The 12,499-nt window shown below is 40.9% G+C and overlaps 1 protein-coding gene across 1 annotated transcript in view; it reads left to right on the top strand.

Moving 5' to 3' along the window:
- Positions 1-12,499, top strand: part of LOC138610914 (NACHT, LRR and PYD domains-containing protein 12-like) — a gene marked incomplete at its 3' end in the record, with an annotated part of 150,988 nt that overhangs the window by 114,000 nt on the left and 24,489 nt on the right. The window lies entirely within an intron of this gene.

Here is a 12,499-nt window from a genome sequence, read left to right as displayed (position 1 = left end):
CGTAAATGGTAAATGGACTGAACTTATAAAGCGCTTTTCTAGTCTTTGCGACCACTCAAAGCTGCTTTTACACTACATGTCACATTCACCCATTCACACACACATTCACACACTGATGGCAGAAGCTGCTACGTAAAGTGCCCAACTGTCAATCAGTCATCACAGTTATACAATTTGGGGTTCAGTGTCTTGCCCAAGGACACTTGGACCATGATGGCTTTCTTGGTCATTTGCATATTTTACATGTAATGTGACATCCACTCCTTGACTTTATCAACAACAAACTCGTAATAAAACCCTGCAGGACTGAAACGCCACAAACTTTCTGTCTCCAAAACAAGATGGACAAGTTTTGAGCATTTAAGTGAAATCTGAAGTTTCATATTGATGTGCAGTGTGTGAGAAGCTACGATGACTTCACACTGAAGAACTACAGCAGAGCTGTCTGAGAGAAGAGTCCAGTTTGGTTTAATAAAGTAACTCAGAATAAGAAGCTCAGACGACTGAAACATGATGACGTTTACATTCATAATAATAAAACAGAAACACTAAAAGTCACATGTTAATATGGCTTCATTGATTCTTCCTCAGACTGAGCTTTAGGAGCTTCATCCAGGATGATGCTGCTGTGTGAGCACTGAGCATGCTCACACACACACACACACACATGCACACACACACCTGCTCTCAGCGGTCAGGATGGAGGACAGAGGGAGGGGGCCGGTCAGAGGGGGTTAAATTACAGAGAAGAGGAAAAAATCCTCCCTTTCCTTTTTTGGTTCCAACCTGTTTGTAGAGTTACCAACAGAAAAAAGGTCCATTCCTCCCGAACACTGCTGATGACGCTCTAAAAGCGTACCCTGTTTAAATACACACATAAAGCTGCATTCAATCTTTGGAGGACTCATATCTGTTGGAGTTGCTGTGCCCATCCTTTCGGCACCAAACGCTTGTGTAAAGAAATACGGTCCTGTTGCTGGATGTGAGGCAGCAGCTGGCGCTGGCACCCCGATGCCCCCGGTAGAGAACACTGCTGTGGTTGCTGCAGGAAGTCAGTGAGGGCTGCTGGCGTCCCAGTGCCAAATGTAGCAGCTGAGTTAAAGTGCTGGAGCTCCTGAAGGAAGAAACCATAGGGCCCTGGTGTCACAGTAACACCTGCCCCTCCACGTACTGTGTTTGCTGCAGCGAGGCAGCGGTGAAGTGCATCCCAGGACTTTAACACTCTTTCCTCATGATCTAAAGCTAAATGTAACCATGATTACAAGGACATACATTTGATGAAGGGTTATTTATAATTAATGATTAATTATTAATAATATAATCAGCATCTTTATAAAAATTCAACAGATAAAATAAGCGGAGCTGAAACAGAGAAATAAAGGGTTAATTCATCATTCAAGTGTTATAAACAAGTGAAAACAAAACTTTCAGAATAAGAAATAAAAATCTAAATGTGTTATAAACTTAGTTTGACAGCTTGGGATCAAAATGTACAACATATTTTCCCTTTAACAGCTTCTTTGCTACAGAAACAGAAACAGACATTAAACTGCACTTCTGTTCTTCACAGCTAGGGGGCGCCGAGTCCCTTTGTAAACTCCATTTGTGGGGCAGTCAAAGAGAGTTAGACAGCTGACCTCTCAGTGACCTTCTGTTGCTTCTTTTTGTCCTCCTTAATTCTTCTTCTTGTTCCTGCGTCATTCATTTAAAAAAGGGTCAAAGATCAAAAGTCAAACTTCATCATGAACAAGCATCACATCGTTACCCCGACTGTTGCACATTTATCCTGATTTCAAATATCAAATGTAGCAGTGTTTGTATTGATGTCATAAATCAGATCTGTGTCGTGTGTCATTTATCATTAATACATATGATGGTGTTTCTGACATCCAGCGTCTCCTGGAACAAAGAGCACCTTCACTTCTGTCAGAAGAAACATTTTCAGTTACATTTCAGTAAAAAGTCCTGTTGGATTGTTGGTTTGATCTTACAGCTGATGCTTACAGAGACGAGGGTGGAGGACAATGACTGTGGACCTGAATGGAGATCAGAGGGAGGAGAACATGTTGAATCAGTCAGACTGACTCTGGAACCAGAGGTGAGTGTGTATCGTCGGCCGCTCCACTTTAACTCTTTAGCTTGGACGCTGCGATGAGTCCCTGTGATGCTGTTATCCCACTGACACCACTGGAGCTTCTGTATCGTGTTCTCTCTCTGCACTAAAGCTCCTCAGACTTGTAGTTTTCTCCCAAAGAGCCCAAACATCTGAAGACAGGCGTGAAGGTTTCCCTTCTGATCACGACTTCTCCCCAAACACACCAGTTTGAGTCGCTAAAAACATGATTCCCTCCATTTGTTCTTTGAGCTGGTGTTTTCCCTGAATGTTGCAGCTTCCTGTGATGTGTTAATGCTTTACAGTCTGCTCTAACATTAACACATCGTCCTCCTTCTGGGCCACCTTGTTCAACACTTTCTTCTCATCTTCTTTACACTGATGAAATCCCAATAGTGATGATATCACCATGTCGTCAGTGATGTCACCACGATATCTGCAGAGACAGATCAGCATCCCTTTTCCTCTTAGTTTTCAGCTTCTGTTGGAGAACACACAAAGTGAGGGATAATGTCGGAGTGCTGCCTCACCATGAAGCTCGTCACTTCTAAAGAAATCATTTATTTTGATTTCAAAGTGTTTTAATGCTTCGTCTAACAAACTAACTCGTCTGTAAGATTTTAGAGTTGGAGCTGCCTGACCCTGCAGCCTTCTTAAAATGAGCTTTTGTAATCCACATTAAACTGAACATTTACACTGATGGAGGAGTGAGACAGGTAACAGGGACCACATGAGTCACTGAGGCTTTCTGTCACTGTCAAAGTCTGTCTTTAGTCCACACCGTGCTCACTGTAGTGTTTACTTCACGTGCCTCTTTTTATGCAGCAGATTTCTGTGTCATCACGCTCTGTGTCTTTTTTTCTGCAGTTTTCATCTTTATTTATTTTCTCTTTCAGCCAGACGTGAAGTTTAACAGAAATCCTGCACATTGACGTGATCGGACGTCGTCCTTCGGTCTGTGATCAGGATTAAATGTGTTCTGTTATTCTGAACAGATATTACAGTGCAGAAATTAACCAATCAGAATCGAGTATTCAACATAGCGTTACACTTAAAAAGAGGCTAATGCACTAAACACTAGTTCATTTAATAACAGGTGCTCACAGTGAAGCTGGAGGACAACACTGACCCTGAAAGCAGAGACTGTTTGGTTCCTTGCACATTAAAGCAGATGCAGTTCCTCTGGAGTCCACTTGAGGCTGTCTCCAGCAGTGAGTCAGTCCCCATAGAGCCCCATGTTAAAATGAGTCATTGGAGCCCTTTGGAGATTTTTTCATACAGAATTGAACCAATCATCTGTCTTGCTGTACGCTTTATTACACGAACCAAGAAGTCTGTGCTTCAGTGTTTTTGGAGAGTGAAAGTTATCACTATTAATTATTGAACAAATAATATTTATATGTTAGCACTAATTAGCAGCTATCTGTGTCTGTTACTGGAGAAGGTTGACTTAACATATGTGCTCACCATACTTTTATTACTGTTTTACAGATAACCAGTTTCCCCCACCCCTCAGTCTCAGGACCTTGTAAAACAAACAAACGCCTCTTTTAGCCCTCCTGTTATCCTTGGGGTCAATTTGACCCCATTCAATGTTTATCATTCAAAAAATAGTAGTTGACTATTTTTTTTTTGCTTCATATTTCATGACTTTTCCTAATTTGATGGGGACAACTGATTATGCATAAAATTATCATGATGATATTTTTTCAATGTGCTGAACACATGAAGCACGCATTGGTGTTCCTCTGGGGTCAGTTTGACCCCAAGCTGTTTTAGCTGTGTAAAACTTGTCTGTGTGTGTGTGACCTAACATCCCCACACCTGCAGGTGCAGAGTTAATACTTTTGAGTTGATACATAACAGGGGGGGGGGGGGGGACAACTATTCCCACCAGAACTTTGATTCTTCTCGTGGTGTGGGCATGTGGGAAACAACTTGACTTGTGAACTCCTGCCAAAATGAGGAAGCCAATGTAGGCTTGCAAGTTGATCACATCCAAGTCTTTCCAACTACACATGCCTCCCCTCTCAAATTATCATCTCAAGTACAATATTTTCAATCGATGGTTATATGAAGAGCTCATAATGACTTTATGTCTTCAACATGGCTGACTGTGTGTCTGGTGGGACACACTCTTAGCAGCACGTCTACCTTGTTGTTGAAGTGAGTAGAGGGACCATAATTTTCCATTTTTGGTGCTAACGTGACATGGGGGAGGGGGAAACAATATTCTCATGAGAACTTTCCCGCACCATGGGCATGAAGGTGTGTGTGTGGAGGGCAGGGTATTCCCGCAAGGACATTGGTAGTTCATGCAAAATAAGGGAGGTCACCAACATCAATCAATACGGTTCATTCTGTGAGAGTCATGAATGTGCACCCCAAATTAGAAAAGATTTGGATGAAAGATTTTCAAGACACACTAACTCTAAAACTGAAAGTTTGACCTGATGGTGGCGCTACAGGAAAGGTCATATCATCACCAAAACCAACAGGGTTCATACTCTAGTGTTCATTAATGTTGTCAGTCAATTTGAGAAGATTTGTATGAAAACTTTTCAAGATACATTCATTCTAATTTAAAAGTTTGGCCTGATGGTGGCGCTAGAGAACAGGTCAACTCACCGATATGTTTCATTATCAAGGGGTTATTTATGTATTCAACAAATAAACAAAGTGCCTGACACAAAGACTTGGTCAACAATTTTATGTAAATCATTTTCTGGAGTCAAATATCCCTGGGGTCAGATTACACTAAAATGTGTTAGTTTATTTGAGGATAATAGGAGGGTTAAGAGCCTATCTACCCATCTATCTGTCTATCTGTCTGTGCTTCCATCCACCCATCCCTCCCTCCCTCCCACCATCTCTCTCTCTCTATCTGTGTGGTTTTCTGTGTGTTGCCTGTCTGTCCTTGCTAGCTTGCTGGCTTTGCATCCATCCACCTTGCTATGGAGTTCCATGCACAGCAATTCTCTGGTAAGTAGTAGTGTGCACGAGGCATAGCTAAAATGTCTCTCAAAATAAGATCTTAAATATTTGAGGGGATTTTAGTTTAAAACAACAGCGTTTGGTTTGATATCACACTTAACATTTTAATGCATTTCAGTGAAATGAACAGCAATTGGATCATTTATCTTGTGATTTTGTATCCATGAATAAATGTCATGATATAGGGCCTATATCAGGATTGGGGAAAAAAGATTGCTGTGAAAGGAATGTCTTACATGTATTATATCTACATTTTAAGTTTTCATGCGTACATTGATATAACGAGTATTCATTGTGGCATCTGTAATGTTAACCTTAGTACGTGTTAGCTAAACAATAGCCTCTTGTGTTGGGCTTAAGGTGGGCATGGTGATTATAATGTATCCACACAAAAGCCTAGGCTTCAGTGGGCTTTAATCTGGACTATGATGGTGCTTACAATCTGAGCTTCCTACCCCCTAGACCTTTCAAGTGAAAGGAGACGTGCATGTTTTAAGACATGGGTAGGATTTAATAGAAAATAGGGCTGTCACTTATTGTTCGTAAATGGAATTATCAGGAATTACAGTTTGAACATTATGAAATATGTGTTCGAATTCAAAATTCAAGGGCAGTTACCCCTCTTATTCATTTCACAATCTGCTTTCCAGTGTCCCAGATCACTGTAAACACACTAAAAGTAAAGCATAGTCTTTCAAAATGTACACTTACTGGTATGTTTATAGGTGAGGTATTAAACAAGGGCTGCCTTGTTCCCCAAAACTGTATTGCGCTCTCTATTTAGTCTGAGATTAGTCAGGCACACACGCAGGCATATAGTTAAAACCTCAATCTCAGATTGCTTGAGTTCAGAACAAAAAACAACACCACTTCCAGAATGCCAAAACAACTGTCACAACACCTGTCTGCCAAGAGAGGTACTGGCTAATCTATAACTGTTCATTTTCAATATACTTTGTTGTTGTACACATTGTTTTTGTTGCTATTATCGCAGATAGTTAGCTCTAGTCACCTTTTGCTATATTCATCTTGCTAGCATATTGTTTCACTGTCGTGAAAAAACACTCAGGTAGCCCCTCTAGCCCTCTGTGTAAATGGTAACAAAGGAAAGCTGGGGCTGTTTCCCCACAGATCAAAGATTGATGGTTTAAAATGTTTTATTTTTGTTTGTTTTGGTACTTTGGCATCAGAAGATGATACAGAGACTCAGCTTCATGAGATGCTCCAAAAAGACCTCAACACAGTGGTAATGTATCAATTTCAATATCTTGTTCCGTACATGGGGATCAGACATTATGATTCATACCAACATTCTGTTTACTATATCTGCCAAATTTCAATGGGTAGGGACATTGATCATCAAAATTTCCTGATAGCTAGATTGTATCAAAGGCAAATTGCCGACACAGATATGAAAGAGACCAACGTTACTGAAAAAGCAGCTAGGCTAACATAGCTACAGTGAAGAGGCTAACCTAGCCTATGGGGTTGTCTCTTTCAGATCTGCGTCAGCTCTTTGCCTGATACAACCTAACAGATGGAATCTAGAATATATAACTCTAAAACTCTTGATAAAACTAGGTAAAACTCTACTCATTCAGTCAGTGATGTTATGGCAGCTAAATAGTGTAATGTTAGCAACAGGTTTGCCCTGTGTGCTGCTGAATGAAAACAGTGTAGTCCATATGTCCCTGTTCATTTAATATGTTTCACTAAAGTTGACAGCGCTTTACAGTGGTCACTTGGTATTGTTGTGATTTGAAAGAAGTTATTTGTGCAGGTTGGTGGTTTTGCATTACTTGGATTATGTTGTTCTTTTTAGGTGAAAAAGAGAAAGAAATCTAAACCATCACAGTCGTGTAAATGGAGATAACGAGATGAAGACGGCAACATTATTGCCCAAACCATCAAGTCCTCTTCATCAAGCTCACATGGTTAGTTTATCATATCCAGCTTTGCATAGTGTATACAAATTTGCTAGTAGTAGTAGTAGTAAGATCCATCCTCAACAACTCCTCAACAACTACCATTGAAGTGCTCTTGAGCAAGGTATTCAGCCCCCAACTGCTCCTGTAAAGGTACTCAGCGAGCAACAGACGAAGACTGATTGTACCGGGCACCTCACATGTTTGAATGTATTTGACTTTGTGAATGATTAGCAGGGCTCTGCTGAAAAGCAGCATACATGCTCAGCAAATCTTTCCTCTGTAAACTGGGCCAGTACTCAAGAGTAAAAGTTGTGATCCAGGGCTTGGCACAGGGTTGGGAGTAAGGAGACCAATGATTTTTTAAGTCAGTGTGTGTGGTTTGTTACTGTTAGTGACAGTGATCATGGTGAAGTAGCATGTGGAACAGTAGAGGAATGGTTTGATGATGCTCCTGTACAGTAGAAGCAGAAGGTGAGGTTTGACTGGGATGACAGTAGTGTGTTGAGCAAAGAGTTCATAGTCAAGGGTGAACCCGAGGTACTTGATTTAAGTTAGGTGAAATTCTTTTTTTTTTTTTAGGTGGAAATTCTTTTTCTACCTCCATCAACCTATGCCAATACCTCGTGAATAAAACCAAAAGCCAAGGCACGAACCGAACTTTGGCTCGGTGTGCCCACTGAAATCATTTCAGGGCCAGTGGCTTTAATAGTTGTGCCAGAGAATTTGAAATGTTAAAGGTATAATGGGTAGGATTTGCTTTTTGTAAACATTAAAGTTGGTCCCTCCTCCCTGGCTCAAAGGGCACGCATTTCTGGTGGTCCCACGTGCTTACCATCTGGTAACTGGTCACTGTTTTTTTTCGAGTCTCGCACCTCACACCCAGCGTGCTGTTATTGGCTGGGGGCTACACCACTCCCAGAAGAGTCCCAAGCACAGCCAAATAAGAAAAACCAGGCAGACTGCAGTGTCTATGTAGATACAGACACAAACACAAACGAGCCCTGTGATGTATTATCACATGGCAGCTCACAATTTGTTATTATTTGTAGTTTTAATAATTGCATTTACTTCATTTTTCTTAATGTGCATGTAGATATGACCACTGTGTCAAAATGTGAAAGACTGCATCACAATCCTGCAACTAACATCTGTCATTCTCTGCACTGTCAAGATCATATGTGATGCTGCACATCTAATCACCAATGTGGAGGCCAAGTGGCCCGGGTCTGTGCATGACTCACGGATTTACTGTGAGTCTACTGTAAGCCACAGAATGGAACGTGGTAAGTAGCCTCGACCTTTGTTCAATATAATTCACTTGTCTCTCTCCTTTGACACACTCAAAGTATCCACTATACATTACAGGACACTTTGACGGCTACCTGCTGGGTGACAGGGGGTACCCATGCCGGCCAACGTTGCTGACCCCTTACCCTGACCCTGAGCCAGGCCCCCAGCAGCGCTTCAATGTGGCCCACTGCAGGACGAGAGCTCGGGTGGAGATGACCATAGGCCTGTTGAAAGCCCGTTTCCAGTGCCTACGTCACCTCAGGGTAACCCCTGAGAGGGCCTGCGACATTATTGTGGCATGTGTTGTTCTCCATAATATTGCCACAATTAGAGGAGAGCAACACCCTGCCCTACAAATAGAGGCTGAAAAAGACCCCCTCCCTGCAGCTGACATGCAGGATGGAAGGTCAGTCAGAGGCGTCATCTGCCACAATCATTTCGCTGTCTAAGACACGTTTATTTTTTTTTCTTTTAGTTCTTTAACATGTCTTACCTTATTTAGATCAGACTTTGAAGTCTTAGTTATACTTCTTAACTTCCAACCGCTTAGCCATTGTTCATATGTTTGACCTTTGACCCATTTACACAGTGCTTGTCAGATGAGGCCTGGGTAGTTTTCTACTTTCTGAAGCCCAAGGACACCGAGTACTCCTATCTCTATAAAATGCCTGTGTATTCACTCATTTCTTTATCATTCTTATTAGGCTCTCTTTGGTTGCCTCTCTGTTATGCTCTGACCCTTTTCAAAAGTCTTTTATAGTTATAATAAAATAATCAAAAGATAAATCTGTGTCAAAGTCATGTTTTGTAGATTTTCAACCACCACTGCCGAGAGCAGTCAAATAAGACAAATGAGTCACATTTTATTTGGTCCTCTTTATTTCCTACAAATACAAAAGCAGACGTTAATTACTGGAACAATATTTAAAAAATAAAATAACACAATTCACCTGTGAATATGCACCCACCTCTAACTTGTGTTGCAATATTTTGATCTCCAGCGCTGTCTTTGGCTGTCACCAATTCTTTATTTGTTTTTTCTATTTTTTTAAACGATGCCTCCTGTACAGTTCCTTTACAGGTAACTGGGAATACATAAGGATGACATTAAATCATACAGTTCATGCAGAATTAACCTCTGGCATTTAGTGACTCACTGTGTTCACCTGTGCTGTTGAGTCTGATGGACCCTCCTCCTGCTGCCCAGCCATGCTCTGTTAAAAAGGATAAGAATGTCTGTTCATACTTCAGTGTAGGCTACATGCCACAATGTTCCACACAAGAACTTAAAGAGCAGTGAATGGGAAGATAACGCCAGATATCAGTAACATATCATTTTAACATGTTACCTCTGTAGGCCTCTCTGTGGCAGCAGAGAGGGTGTCTTCATCTTCCTGAGGTTCTTCCTGTTTAGATGAGCATTAGGTTTTAGAACACTTTACACTATTATTTGGTCATCTCTGGAGTATTGAGTAGCCTACTTACAGCTGCAAGGTGTTCTGTCGTTGGATGGGGCTCGACAAGGCAGAGAACCCCATCACAATCTGTTAGGACAAATGGCCATGGCTTTTACATCAATCAATTAATTTTTATTTCTATAGTGACAAATCACAATGAAAATAATGTCATAACACTTAACATGCAGCGCAGGTTTAGACAGTACTCTTTATTTCTTACATCTTATGAAGGCACTGGTGTCCTGGGGAGTGACAGGCTCAGATGAGCTCCCACCAGGGATTCCCTCTGCCACTGGCCTCCCCGTGTTCTGGCTCAGGGCCAGCTCCTCTGCCGCAGTCAGAGGTGGTGGTGCTGGACCTCCACCAGCCTCTGCCTTCTTTCTGTTGGCTGAGCAGAATTTAAATGTATTGAGGCCTAATTAATGAAATGTATGTGAAATCAGCATCATGTTAGGGATAAAGCGGCACAAAAACTACCACTGAATGATATTTACTTTAATATTCTAAATATGATTGAAGTGAGGTTCAGACATGAGCCCATTTTACCTGTTTGAATGATGTTCTTGTACTTCATTTTTAGCTGCTTCCATGTGCGTTTAGGTCCCGCTGGATTGCACCTAAATTAATATAAATTGTAGCTTCTATTCCTTGATTATATATTTAATTAATACACCAATTCAAACTTAGGCGTTCACTCGAGCAGCGATTTCTTCCCACGCCGCTTCTCTCTCTCTTGCAGCTGCAGCCGTATTGCTTCTCTTGCGAAATATTTAAAAATATAAAAAAAATATAAAATTAAAATATAAAAATTTATTTATATTTAGTTATTTTTTGTTTTTTCATTGATTACCAAAAATGACTTTTTCAGGCTCTCTTTTCTTATTCATAATCTGGAAGCTAAAGTCAGCTGTCAACTGAAAGAAGAAAAAGGTTTACGGGCAGGTTTACAGCAGCTATACAGGTATTAACTAATATTGTTAATGCCCTGTACAAAAACAACACAGTGCTGCTTTATGAGCTAGACTGAAATAAAAGTTTAATAATGGTTCAAACGTTTTATTAATGGCACGTCAGAAGAAGTCTCGGCCTGTATATTCTTTTTCACTTCATCAGATGAACCCTGTTACACAAGAAACCACAATGTGTTGTCTGACTTCCCCTGAGGCTTTGATTTGTTAAAATCTTCATAGTCAGCTTTATTTGTAGATTATCACGTCCAAAGACCAAGCAGCTCTCGTACTCATGTAACCTTCAGATCCAGACGTCCAGCAGTCTTTGTTCCACCAGGGGGCGTCCTCACCAGGTTCCAAGGGTTTGCACTGACCAGGGAAAAATAACTTCTTTTCCCACTTTTCTTCTTGGATTTGGAATAATCTGCAGAACATGTAAAGTATCAGGTGACAAACTTTAGGCCCTGTTAAAAGTCCATGTAAGTGAGAAAAGCATGTTTGAAAAGGATTGAGTCTTTTCACGAGAGCTCTTGGTGTCTGTGTTCTCTGTCTGCTGTGTTTGAGTTTAAACTGTAGCTGCTGTCTCTGCCAGGTCTCCCTCAGAGAGCGGACTTCAGTCTTTAGGGACTTCCTGTTAAAATAAAGCTTTGAAAACAGAACAAATATTCAGAGTATCCTGATCACTACAGTTTCAACAGGTTTGTGCTAATTAAGGTCTCAAATGTGAACCAACCAATATGGACTGACAGTGTGTGACAAAACCCAGAGTATCAGTCAGGTTAATCCAGCCTTATATGGGCACAGATTATAATGTTTTTTATTCTTAATTCACTTCTATCAGTTATTTTTGTTTTCCTCAGAGAGTGAATAAAATCCTGTTTAATCACATTCTGCTAATGGACGCTGTTTTCAGATTATCATTGAAGCATTTTCCCTCCAAGCTTTACAAACGAGGCTCTCCTCTTTGGTGATCCTGTGACAACGCTGCCACCCAGTGGCTGAAAGGTGCCATTAACCACTGACAGCACAGAATATCGGAATATTCCAGGTTGATCAGTTAAACCAGGCTGAGACTAAAACAGTGAAACAGCAGCTCTGCATTAAACTCTGTCTTCATGGAGGTTTGAATGTTTCTGATTCATTTTCAACCTTTTTCAGTCTGCAGCTTTTCTTTCAGCAAATTTAAAATATGTTTCATTTATTTTCAGAACTTCCTTTGATTCACTTCTGTTCAGTGTTTCGTCTCCTTTATAAAATAACACAAACACACATGTAACACCGTGTCTGACACTCTGATGAATTTGTCACCTCAAGGTTTGGACAGAGGGGAGACAACACACGGCTGATAACTGAAACAGAAACAATTTACTTATTCCAACATGACATTAACATTTGAGTGGGAGATTTTGCCAGGTGCCACATTTACCTCCTTAATCAGCCTGTGTCAGTGTGGTTAGGATCAGTATAGGCTAGTGGTGATGATGCGGCTTGGGAAATAGGTCACTTTTATTTGGAGTAGAGCAGACACTGCTACATGATGTCAGCACAGTGTCATCAGTACTCCAGCTGCTTCATATGCTTTGTGTTGAAAAGCTTTTGTTGGCAGGTTCCTTTCATCTGTGGCTTTATTATCTGTGTTGTCTTTGCAATGAGGATGTAGATTCTTGTTATGTGAATGTCTGCCCCTTAAAATGTTTGAGGAGAAGCAAACACAATGTAGCTCTTTGTCAACAGAAGCTGCAGCTTCAGAAGCAAGCACAGACGGGT

The sequence above is a fragment of the Semicossyphus pulcher genome, unplaced genomic scaffold (genome assembly GCF_022749685.1).
Source record: "Semicossyphus pulcher isolate SPU_LCO1_2020_fin unplaced genomic scaffold, fSemPul1.0.p SCAF_6, whole genome shotgun sequence".
Classification (NCBI taxonomy): domain Eukaryota; kingdom Metazoa; phylum Chordata; class Actinopteri; order Labriformes; family Labridae; genus Semicossyphus; species Semicossyphus pulcher.
Note: the sequence above shows the minus strand (reverse complement) of the source record. Positions and strands in the feature narration are given on the sequence as shown.